General features: G+C 44.8%; 1 protein-coding gene across 1 annotated transcript in view; it reads right to left on the minus strand.

Moving 5' to 3' along the window:
- PLD5 (phospholipase D family member 5) overlaps positions 1-13,428 on the minus strand; it is a 182,077-nt gene that overhangs the window by 138,158 nt on the left and 30,491 nt on the right. The gene's annotated exons all lie outside the window — the stretch shown is intronic.

Consider the following 13,428-nt stretch of genomic DNA (forward strand, 5'->3'; position numbering starts at 1 on the left):
CAATTATTACTCACTGGAATTGGGTTGGCTGTCAAAGTGAGTTTATAGCAGCCCACAGGGTAGGCAGAAAAGGGTAGAGAATCTTCTTAACCCTTACTCATTTCTCAAAGCTCTCTCTCCAGTGAAGGGTCAAGTCTGTAAAGAAGTTTGGAGCATCCATGTTAAAAGGTAGGCAGGGCATTCTTGTCAGAGGGTTGTCAACCCTGCTTTGAAATGGATATCTTTGCAGAGGATCCCTAGTCAAGCTTTACTAACAGCACAATCCTAACAATATCTACTCAGAAGTCCTGTTGAGTTCTATGGGGTTGAGGCCCTTATAAGCATGTTTAGAATTGCAGCCTTCAGGGGCATCTATCTGTACTCCTGAGAGCTCTCATCTAACATCTCCACAACACTAGGCTGCCTTTTTCCTACAATGGCCTTCTGGTGACTGGCCTGGTCTATGGGCACTTAAACCCTTCTTGCCAGACACAAATAGGCTACATTAAATGTTCCCTACCCAGACTCCCTAAGTACATGAGAAGGAATTATCCCATCACTTCAGCTGGACCTGGGAGCACCCTCTTTGAGTTAAGATTTCTATCTTAATTTCCAGTCAGAGAAATGCTTTTGTTTGAGTGGTATGCTCCAAGCAACTGTGACTGATGCTTAATGTGACATCAGCAGGGCCTGTCCCTGAAATCTCAGGATTTGGGATGCTTCTGACTTGGCAACCCTAAGTCAAACTCATGCAGCTCTGATAGACCATACCCTCAAAAAACTGGGCTAAGGATAGTAAGTTATCAGGCCTGACAAAAAGGAAGATCCCTAACTGGTGCCTGGTTGGCATCAACCCATGGCAGGACCTTTTCAGTAGTAGTTCTCAATTTGTGGAATGTCCTCCCTGTCTTCCTCTTTACTGTTTTTCAGGAGAAATTTACAGACATTCCTCTTTACCCAGGCATTTGATGGCAAATAGATACTAACCATGGCAACTGTGAAATTAATAACGGTGAAGGTAGGTTCTTGCTTTTAAATGATTTTTTAATTGTTTTTAAATATGTTCTTATTTTATTTAAATTGTTGTGTTTTAACTTTTTGCTGTTTGCTACCCTGGGCTTCTTTCATAGGAAGGGCAGGATACAATTTAATAAAATAAAGAAACAGGACTCTAAATGCAGAGTCATCAGTATACATTAAGTACAGTGCACATGAGTGAGAATAGATCCAGGGATGGACATCCATGAGCTAGAGGGAGCCCCAGCTGACAAAGCGTCAAAGCGAGTTCGGCAGCAGGGCAAGGAGGCCAGGGCCCCCCACTCTGCCCGTCTGTTCCCTGACCTCAACTAAACCGCAGTCTCCAACCCATTGACGTAATAAACCTTAAACAAAACTATGCAGGTAAGAAGCCAGCAGGGGTGTGGGGGCTTTCCAGTGTTTTGCACCGCGTGCAGCATGTACGACTATCTGCCTGTTGGACAGAAGTCGTGGGTGTGCTCTCGGTGCAATGAGCTCCTGGCTCTCCGGGAACGACTTCATTTCTTTGAGGCCAAGGTGGTGGACCTGGAAAAGCTGAGAGAGGCAGAGAGGTGTGTGGAGGAGGCCTTCAGGGACGTTATAGCTGTGTCCCACTCCAACGATGATAGCTCTCCTGTTATCATGGACAACGATGGTCTCGGGGAAGGAGAGCATCCAGCTGAGGAAGAGGGAAACGATCCCTTAGAAGGGACCCATTCCTTGGGGGATGAGCAGCTATCCTCTCGTGCCGAGGATATATCTCCAGGGGCTGGAGGGATCCTTGTAGTGGGTGATTCAATCATTAGGAACATAGACAGTGGGGTGTGTGATGGGCGTGTAGACCGCAAGGTGTTTTGCCTGCCTGGTGCGAAGGTTGCGGATATCGCCCATCGTTTAGATAGTTTGGTAGACAGTGCTGGGAAGGAGTCAGTGGTCGTGGTGCACGTTGGCACCAACGACATGGGGAAATGCAGCCGTGAGGTCCTGGAAGCAAAATTTAGGTTGCTAGGTAGGATGCTGAAAGCCAGGACCTCCAAGGTGGCTTTCTCTGAAATGCTACCGGTTCCACGCGCAGGACCAGCCAGACAGGCCCAGCTTCGCAGTCTCAATGCGTGGATGAGACGATGGTGTCGGGTGGAAGGGTTTGGATTTGTTAGGCACTGGGGAACATTTTGGGACAAGCCGGGCCTGTACAAAAGGGACGGGCTCCACTTGAACCAGAATGGAACCAGACTGCTGGCACTTAAAATTAAAAAGGTGGCAGAGCAGCTTTTAAACTGACTGAGGGGGGAAACCCGACAAGAGCTGAGAAAGGTCCGGTTCGGAATAAACCTCCCCCCTGGGATAAAAACCAAAGAAATGATGAAATTTTAAAAGGGGTAGGCCTAGAAGTAGGCATTGTGAGAGCAGGGGCACAGGATATAAATTCAGAAGAGCAAAATTACCACAGGCCTAACCACAAGTGCCAAAGACACTTGAAGAGAGACACTGCTTACAAGTGCCTGTACGCTAATGCTAGGAGCCTGCGAACCAAGATGGGAGAACTGGAGTGCTTGGTCTTAGAGGAGAGCATTGATATAGTGAGCATAACGGAGACCTGGTGGAATGGAGAAAACCAGTGGGATACGGTTATCCCTGGATATAAACTATATCGGAAGGACAGGGAAGGACGTATTGGTGGCGGAGTCGCTCTATACGTGAAAGAAGACATTGAATCCAGCAAGCTCGAAACCCCAAAAGAGGCAGACTCCTCCACAGAATCATTGTGGGTGGTGATACCATGCCCCAGGAGGGACTTAATACTGGGAACGATGTATCGTCCCCCTGATCAAAATGCTCAGGGAGACCTTGAGATGAGATATGAAATTGAGGAAGCATCCAAACTAGGAAATGTGGTAGTAATGGGTGACTTCAACTACCCGGACATAGACTGGCTGCATATGTGTTCCAGTCATGACAAAGAAGCAAAGTTTCTAGATATTCTAAATGACTATTCCCTAGACCAGTTGGTCATGGAAGCGACCAGAGGGACGGCAACCCTGGACTTAATCCTCAGTGGGGACCGGGACCTGGTGCGAGATGTAAGTGTTGTTGAACCGATTGGGAGCAGTGACCACAGTGCTATTAAATTAAATATACATGTAACTGGCCAATTGCCAAGAAAATCCAACACAGTCACATTTGACTTCAAAAGAGGAAACTTCACAAAAATGAGGGGATTGGTAAAAAGAAAGCTGAAAAACAAAGTCCAGAGGGTCACATCACTCGAAAATGCTTGGAAGTTGTTTAAAAACACTATATTAGAAGCTCAACTGGAGTGCATACCGCAGACCAGAAAAGGTACCGCCAGGGCCAAGAAGATGCCAGCATGGTTAACGAGCAAAGTCAAGGAAGCTCTTAGAGGCAAAAAGTCTTCCTTCAAAAAATGGAAGTCTTGTCCAAATGAAGAAAATAAAAAAGAACACAAACTCTGGCAAAAGAAATGCAAGAAGACAATAAGGGATGCTAAAAAAGAATTTGAGGAGCACATTGCTAAGAACATAAAAACCAACAACAAAAAATTCTATAAATACATTCAAAGCAGGAGACCATCTAGGGAGACAATTGGACCCTTGGATGATAAGGGAGTCAAAGGTGTACTAAAGAACGATAAGGAGATTGCAGAGAAGCTAAATGAATTCTTTGCATCTGTCTTCACAGTGGAAGATATAGGGCAGATCCCTGAACCTGAACTAACATTTGCAGGAAGGGATTCTGAGCAACTGAGACAAATAGTGGTAACGAGAGAGGAAGTTCTAAGCTTAATGGACAATATAAAAACTGACAAATCACCGGGCCCGGATGGCATCCACCCAAGAGTTCTCAAAGAACTCAAAGGTGAAATTGCTGATCTGCTAACTAAAATATGTAACTTGTCCCTCGGGTCCTCCTCCGTGCCTGAGGACTGGAAAGTGGCAAATGTAACGCCAATCTTCAAAAAGGGATCCAGAGGGGATTCCGGAAATTACAGGCCAGTTAGCTTAACTTCTGTCCCTGGAAAACTGGTAGAAAGTATGATTAAAGCTAGATTAACTAAGCACATAGAAGAACAAGCCTTGCTGAAGCAGAGCCAGCATGGCTTCTGCAAGGGAAAGTCCTGTCTCAGTAACCTATTAGAATTCTTTGAGAGTGTCAACAAGCATATAGATAGAGGTGATCCAGTGGACATAGTGTACTTAGACTTTCAAAAAGCGTTTGACAAGGTACCTCACCAAAGGCTTCTGAGGAAGCTTAGGAGTCATGGAATAAGAGGAGAGGTCCTCTTGTGGATAAGAAATTGGTTAAGAAGCAGAAAGCAGAGAGTAGGAATAAACGGACAGTTCTCCCAATGGAGGGCTGTAGAAAGTGGAGTCCCTCAAGGATCGGTATTGGGACCTGTACTTTTCAACTTGTTCATTAATGACCTAGAATTAGGAGTGAGCAGTGAAGTGGCCAAGTTTGCTGATGACACTAAATTGTTCAGGGTTGTTAAAACAAAAAGGGATTGCGAAGAGCTCCAAAAAGACCTCTCCAAACTGAGTGAATGGGCAGAAAAATGGCAACTGCAATTCAATATAAACAAGTGTAAAATTATGCATATTGGAGCAAAAAATCTTAATTTCACATATACGCTCATGGGGTCTGAACTGGCGGTGACCGACCAGGAGAGAGACCTCGGGGTTGTAGTGGACAGCACGATGAAAATGTCGACCCAGTGTGCGGCAGCTGTGAAAAAGGCAAATTCCATGCTAGCGATAATTAGGAAAGGTATTGAAAATAAAACAGCTGATATCATAATGCCATTGTATAAATCTATGGTGCGGCCGCATTTGGAATACTGTGTACAGTTCTGGTCACCTCATCTCAAAAAGGATATTATAGAGTTGGAAAAGGTTCAGAAGAGGGCAACCAGAATGATCAAGGGGATGGAGCGACTCCCTTACGAGGAAAGGTTGCAGCATTTGGGGCTTTTTAGTTTAGAGAAAAGGCGGGTCAGAGGAGACATGATAGAAGTGTATAAAATTATGCATGGCATTGAGAAAGTGGATAGAGAAAAGTTCTTCTCCCTCTCTCATAATACTAGAACTCGTGGACATTCAAAGAAGCTGAATGTTGGAAGATTCAGGACAGACAAAAGGAAGTACTTCTTTACTCAGCGCATAGTTTAACTATGGAATTTGCTCCCACAAGATGCAGTAATGGCCACCAGCTTGGACGGCTTTAAAAGAAGATTAGACAAATTCATGGAGGACAGGGCTATCAATGGCTACTAGCTGTGATGGCTGTGCTGTGCCACCCTAGTCAGAGGCAGCATGCTTCTGAAAACCAGTTGCCAGAAGCCTCAGGAGGGGAGAGTGTTCTTGCACTCGGGTCCTGCTTGCGGGCTTCCCCCGGGCACCTGGTTGGCCACTGTGAGAACAGGATGCTGGACTAGATGGGCCACTGGCCTGATCCAGCAGGCTCTTCTTATGTTCTTATGACATGTGGGCAGAATTCTTGTGTATTCAGTGTATGTGCAGTATACAAAAGTCAAAACACTATCTATCATCGGTGCCATATAAAAATAAGCTCAGTGTCAAGCATTCTATATTTTTCAATGAAACCCAAATGTTTGAGCTTCATATTGTCAGGCATTCCTTAATATATACTTTTGTGTTCTCTTGGCTGAATCTTCCATCATTGTAGAGAACTGTTTAAACTTGTCTCCTTTTTTTGGCCACTAGAGAGAGCCACAATGCTACAAAAGCTCTTAACTGAAGTTAAACAGCAAATATATCAACAATTTGCCTTTTAACAATATCGATCATATATCCTCCCCTTTTAATGCAACTACTACACATAATTTAAAAACAATAAAGTGTGTTACTGCATTATTATCTGGCATTTTTCTTAAAGAATATGAAGAAAAAGTATTGTAAAATCCATGGGGGGTGGAATAGTTAATCAAACAGATTAATCGTTAAGTCTTTGGTACTCTAAAAGCATTAGTTTGCACTGTTTCATTGACCTGTGCCTACAGGAGAAATGCATATATTTATTTTATTAACATTGTCACTTATTACAGATACTATCTTTGCAGTCTTTCAGGAAATTATAGTTCAGAGATTTAATGTTGCATAATTACTACCTTAATGAACTTGTCACAAACCTCTAAGAAGACAGCAGATGTTCACTTGTGGTTTATAGAGGAGACAGTGATGGATGACTCACCACTGTCAAAAAACCCTGCTAACTCACTTCAGCCAGGTCAGAAGGTAGGATGGTGTCCTACTCCAGCTAGGCTTGGTTTCATTCCCTAAAACTACACCACCACCAAACAGCAGCAAGGGGAGTCCAAAAGCAATCAAGGTGAAGTTGAGGTCAAGCACAAGAGAGCAAAGCCATGGGCAGAGGTCAGCAGCTAGAAAGATCAGAAAGCAGATCACACAAATAAGAACTGAAATGCACACATTGTTCCAGTAACCAGCAAACCCCAACTGGAGGCTGATATAGCCTGACCTTTCAGACCACACCCAACACCAGCTGCAGATGCTTAAGTCTGCTCTAAGAGCCCTTTCTCCTGAGGAGGGCATTACTCTCAACAAGCCCTTTACAGTCATGTGGTAACATAGGGCTCTCTTGTGAGTGTTCCCTCATCAATTAACTGCTTGGGCTTGAAACTCTGGTATCAGTGCTTTCAAGAGCTGGGGGGTAATTCAGTTATGAGGGGCCCCCACCAATTTTTCCTGATTTTTTTTCTGGGCCTTCACATCTCTACTTTCACCCCTGACTCAATTGGGGCTCCTTTGCTGGAGATGGGTCAGAAACACACTCTTAGGGGCCTTCCAGACTGGGTAAGTCATACCCAGTGTACGAGGGTCTTCAGTGCTGGGCCCATCATGTGTGTGGACTATCTACTTACTAGGTGTCCAGTCATCAGGAGATCCTCACTGGAAGATTCATCCTTAAATGTCAGGCCGGGGACTGGCTTGGCAGGTGGGGTTGAGTTTGTGGGGCTGATTTTTTTCTTTTTCTCCAAGTGGTACCTCCACTTACAAGAGACAGCCCCTGCCCTTAGACTTACAAACTAAAAAACCATGACACAAAAGGACCACAGATTGGAAGGGAGGAGAAAATAAGGAAACTTAGGTGCAATTTCCTACAAAGGATATAGTGAGAGCTATCCTTTTGTCATCACGTCACCTGAACATAAGTTCTTTATTAAAACATTACATTTTGATATTCTATCAGCATTTTTATGTTTTTTCCATACTTTCCTGCTGAAAAATGTACAGTAGACACAGGCATCGTTTAAATGTTAGATAAATGGCTTGGGGCGCAATCCAATTTGCATTTACACTGGCTAAGGGGAGATGGATGCAGCGGATTTCCAGCTGAGCTGGCCCAGCCTGGCTCAGCCAGATAGCTGAGACTCGTGTAAGTGAAACTGGTGTAAGCCAGCATAAGTCCTGAAAAAGGGGCATTCCCTGGGTGTGTCAGGGGAGGGGCTGAGGTTAGGGGACTTAGGCCACATCCAACTCATGTTCTGAGAGCTCCTGAAGGTCCCAATTCAGGCAAAAAGTTACACTGGGACAAAGATCAGTCTAATAAAATAAATACAATAGAAGTCAATGGAGAGGGCTTACTCCCCAGTAGGGGTATTTGTGTCAAAAGGCTTTTACTTTCTAGTCCCTGCGTGCAGCTCCCAGCTGAGCTGCCGTTCAGCCAACCCAGAGGCTCCTGAACAACAACTGAATGCAGTGGAACTTTACACCGGCTTCTCTGGCACCGGCAGCACTTATGCCAGCTTCCCCTGAGTTGTATTACTCTGTTGGTTGCCATAGTCTCAGTGGTTACTCTTACACTGTTCCAGGAAAGCCTTTTTATTTTCTGATCAAGTGGCTACTGAAGATTGTGTGATTATATGCCACACTTTAGTGCAGCCTTTCCCAACCAGTGTGCCTCCAGATGTTGTTGGACCACAACTCCCATCAGCCTCAGCCAGCATTGCCAATGGTCAGGAAAGATGGGAATTGTGGTCCAACAACATCTGGAGGCACACTGGTTGGGAAAGGCTGCTTTAGTGACACACCATCTACTGGGCAGATGTTGCTATTGTGATATTTAACCATGCACACTGACCTAATCACATGGATAAATCATGTTCTTTGTTTGGCTGCTCCCACAGAAAACTGGTTACATCTGAAGTCCATGAGGTGGCGTAAGTGCCTGATACACATTCCAGCAACTTCTTGCTTCAGACTTTTTCCTTAAGAAGATTGTGGCAACAGTTACCTTTATAGCTGCCTCAGGGCCAAAATATATAGTTTTATAGTCAGGGCTGCTGAGAGCTGGCCCTGGGCAAGATGCGTGACTGGGTCCCCTCCCTAAATCTTCCTACAAACCAAATGCTACTACTTTCTTTTAAACAAATTTTTAAGTGTCTTGGGTTTGATTTAGGGCAAGAAGGATTGAAAATCAATGAAAAGCATTAAAAATAACAGTGTTCACAAAGCCACATGAAAATAAACTTAACATTTCTAATACAACTACATTACTAAACAACTTATTTTTTATTTATTTATTTAATTTCATTTATAAACCGCCCATAGCCAATGGCTCCCTGGGCGGTGTACAACATACAATAATACAATAAATGAACAAAATCACAGATAGAAATACAAATTCATAATAACACTAAATGATATTAGCATAGCTAAAACATTAAAACAGTAAAATACATAGAAATATATTAAAATGCCTGGGAGAATAGGAAGGTTTTAGCCTGGCGCCGAAAGGATAGCAGCATAGGCGCCAGGCGTACCTCCTCGGGGAGACTGTTCCACAATTCGGGGGCCACCACCGAAAAGGCCCTAGATCTTGTCATTACCCTCCGAGCCTCTCGGTGAGACGGTACTCAGAGGAGGGCCTTAGATGTCGAACGAAGTGTACGAGTAGGTTCATAGCGGGAGAGGCGTTCCATCAGATATTGTGGGCCCACACCGTGTAAGGCTTTATAGGTCAATACCAGCACCTTGAATCTGGCCCGGAAACAAATCAGCAACCAGTGCAAATGGGCCAGAACAGGTGTAATATGTGAGGACCGCTTGGTCCTCGTCAGTAGTCTGGCTGCTGCGTTTTGCACTAGCTGCAGCTTCTGAACCATCTTCAAGGGCAGCCCCACGTAGAGTGCATTACAGTAATCCAATCTAGAGGTCACTAGAGCATGAATAACTGAGGCGAGGTCATCACCGCCAAGATAGGGGCGTAGTTGGGCTACCAAACGAAGATGGTAAAACGCATTCCGAGCCACCAAGGCTACCTGAGCCTCGAGTGACAAAGAAGTGTCGAAAAGAACCCCCAGACTACGAACCTGTTCCTTCAGGGGGAGTGTAACCCCATCCAGAACAGGATGAACATCCACCATCTGAGCGGAAAAGGCACTCACCAACAGCATCTCAGTCTTGTCTGGATTGAGTTTCAGTTTATTAGCTCCCATCCAGTCCATTATCGCGGCCAGGCAACGGTTCAGCACATCAACATCCTCACCTGAAGCAGATGAAAAGGAATAATAGAGTTGCGTGTCATCAGCATACTGATGGCAACGCACTCCAAAACTCCGGATGACCGCACCCAGAGGCTTCATGTAGATGTTGAAAAGCATGGGGGACAGAACCAATCCCTGAGGGACTCCACAATGGAGAGTCCAGGGTATCGAGCAATGTTCCCCAAGCACTACCTTCTGGAGACGATCCGCCAAGTAGGAGCGGAGCCACTGCCAAGCAGTACCCCCAACTCCCAACTCCGCGAGTCTCTCCAGAAGGATACCATGGTCGATGGTATCAAAAGCAGCTGAGAGATCAAGGAGAATCAACAGAGTTACACTCCCCCTGTCCCTCTCCCGACAAAGGAGTACAGGGCGACCAAGGAGTACAAATCGTACAGGGCGACCAAGGCTGTTTCTGTGCCAAAACCGGGCCTAAAACCGGATTGAAACGGATCTAGATAATTGGTTTCATCCAAGAGCGCCTGGAGCTGGCTGGCAACCACCCGTTCCAAGACCTTGCCCAGAAATGGAACATTTGCTACCGGTCGATAGTTGTTCAAATTATCTGGGTCCAAGGACGACCTCTTCAAGAGAGGTCTCACTACAGCCTCCTTGAGACAACGAGGGACAACTCCCTCACTCAAGGAGGCATTGATCACTTCCTTGGCCCAGCCAGCAGTTCCAGCCCGGCTAGCTTTAACTAGCCAAGAAGGGCAAGGGTCGAGTACCGACGTGGTTGCACGCACCAGTCCAAGCATCTTGTCAACTTCCTCAAGCTGCACCAACTGAAACTCATCCAACAACCGAGGACAAGACCGTGATCTAGGTACCTCAATGGATTCAACTGTCCTAACATTAGAGTCGAGGTCCCTACGGATGCATGCGATTTTATTTTGGAAGTGCCCCGCAAACTCGTTGCAGCGGGCTTCAGATGACTCTGTAGTATCCTGAGGACCAGAGTGTAAAAGCCCACGTACTACCTTAAAAAGCTCCGCTGGGCGGCATAAAGATGATCTAATAGTGGCAGCAAAATAACACTTTTTTGCTGCCCTTACCGCTTCTATGTGCAACTTAGTGGAGGCACTTACCAAAGCATAATTGCATCTGTCAGGAGTTCGCCTCCACCTACACTCAAGCCTCCTCCTCTCTTGTTTCATCACTCTCAGCTCCGGGGTATACCACGGAGCTGTATGAGCTCTACATCGAAGGGGGCGTGCAGGAGCGATCGTGTCAACAGCCCGGGTCATTTCCGTATTCCACAGTTCGACCAGGGCCTCGACAGGAGCACTAGTCTTATCAGCCAGAAAATCTCCCAGAGCCTTCTGAAAACCCAAAGGATCCATTAGTCTCCGGGAGCAGACCAACTTAATAGGTCCCCCACCTTTGCAGAGGGAAAGGGACGCCTTTCATACAGTTTATGGCAGTCTATTCATCTACAGTAAGTCCAGGATATAAGTTTCACCTGTACAGGTAATTTTTATTTAATATATCATCTAGCAACTGAAATAATGGCTTGGGTCTAGGCAATCTGAAAGACTGTAATCTCCCATACAAGCCTACCTGTTCTATGAGATCTGCCTGGGAGGCCCTTCTCTCAATCCCACCACCCAGTCAGAGACGCACTGGTGATTATGTGAGAGAGGGCCTTCTCAGTGGCTGTTATGCCTAAAAAAACAACCTGAAGAATGCATTTTTTTTTTGCATTGCATATTTTCAACATTATTTTGAGACATATGCTTTATATCAGTTCAGGCTGCTTCCAATGTCTAAACATTTTTATATTTTTTTACTTACTATAAGACTTAAAAGGAGATCCAGAAAATTCATGATAGTTCTCAATGTTGTGCAAGTACTGTTCACTAATATTAACTTTATGTTTAAAGAACAAGTATTTCATATTTGGTTTTACTCACAAAAAATGAGAGAAAAGGTAAAGTATTTATTATTGTTATTATTATTTAAATTTAAAATTATATTCCGCCCTTCCTCCCAGAAGGAGCCCAGGGTGGCAAACAAAAACACTAAAAGCAGTCTAATATTTTAAAAAAAGACTAAAGCATATTAAAACAAAACATTTTTAAAAAACAGCTTCAAAAACATCTTAAAAAGCAATTCCAACACAGACATAGACTGAGATAAGGTCTCTACTTAAGAAGCTAATTGAAAGAGGAAGGTTTTCAGTAGGTGCTGAAAAGATAACAGAGATGGCTCCTGTCTAATATTTAAAAGGATGGAATTCCAAAGTGTTGGTGCCACAACACTGAAAGTCCGCTTCCTATGTCGTGTGAAACAGATCTTCTGATAAGATGGTATCTTAGGAGGCCCTCACCTGCAGAACACAGTGATCGACTGAGTATATAAGAGCTTAAACAATCTTTCAGGTATCTTGATCCCCAGCTGCGTAGGGCTTTGTACACCAAAACGTGAACCTTGAACTTGCCCTGGTAGCTAATTTGCAGCCAGTGCAATTCTTTCAGCAGCGGAGGGACATGTTGGTGATACTCTGCCCCAGTGAGCAGTCATGCCACCACATTTTGCACCAGCTGCAGCTTCCAAATCAGTCTCAAGGGCAGCCCCACATAGAGCACATTACAGTAATCCAGCCTGGAGGTTACAAGTGCATGGACAACAGTGGTCAGGCTATCCCAGTCCAGAAACAGCCACAGCTACCTAACCATCCAAAGCTGGTAAAAGGCACTCCTAGTCATGGAGGTCACCTGGGCCTCTAGTGCTGCCCTGGGCTCCTGCTGGGAGGAAGGGCAGGATATAAATAATAATAAAAATAGTGACAAAGGTGGATCTAGGAACCTGCTCTTTCAGAGGCAATACAACCCCATCCAAAGCTGGTAATTGACCAATTATCTGAACTTGGGAACCACCAACCCACAGCACCTCCATCTTGCAAGGTTTTAGACTCTGTTTACTGGCCCTCATCTAGCCCACCACCAAGTCCAGGCACTGATCCAGGGCTTACATGGCCTCTCCCAATTCAGACATTACAGAGAAACAGAGCTGAGTGTTATCCATGTACTGCTGACACCTCACCCCAAATCTACTGATGACTGCTCCCAAGGACTTTGTATAGATATTAAACAGCATGGGGGACAAGCTGGTACCCTGCAGCATTCCACAGCACACCTCCCAGGGGACCGAAAGACAATAACCCAATGCTATTATCTGGAAACAACCCTGGTGATAGGATCAGAACCATTATAAAACAGTGCCTCTGATACCCATCTCACCATGTCGGCTCAGAATAATACCATGGTCAATGGTGTCAAAAGCCACTGAGAGATCAAGTAAGAATAACAGGGTCACACTTCCCCATCCTTCTGATAAAAGTAATCCATCATGGCGACCAAGGCTGATTCAGTCCCATAACCACTCCTGACCCAGACTGGGAAGGGTCAAGATAATCTGTTTCATCCAAGAGTGTTTGAAGTTGCTGTGCCAAACCATTTCAATCACCTTCCCATATTTCTTCTGGTGTGCTAAGTGTACATGCAGATTAATTCAAAGTGAAGTATTCAATAATGAGACATGAGATGAATCTATCCTTACCCTGAGTAGCCCTGGTGGTTTTTCTTCTAATAATAATGCTTGAGCATCTGATGACTGGCTTTCACTATCTCCTTCATCACTACATGGTGATTTTGAAACAAAGCCCAGGCTAAATAAACTTGCCTGACCCTTTTTTGCTTTTTCATATTTTTCTTTTCTGTATTCCAGACTGGTATTTATACTCCATAATGTTAATTTCATTGTAAAACAATGCCAAAACACATGTAGACAGGTTCCAACATGTTCTAGTCACAAACCAAATAATGAGAAGAGGTGACACACATTCCAATGTATTAGATTTGTCTTTATCTGCCAGTGTGGTGTAC

This window comes from Rhineura floridana, chromosome 4, assembly GCF_030035675.1.
Source record: "Rhineura floridana isolate rRhiFlo1 chromosome 4, rRhiFlo1.hap2, whole genome shotgun sequence".
Taxonomy (NCBI): Eukaryota; Metazoa; Chordata; class Lepidosauria; order Squamata; family Rhineuridae; genus Rhineura; species Rhineura floridana.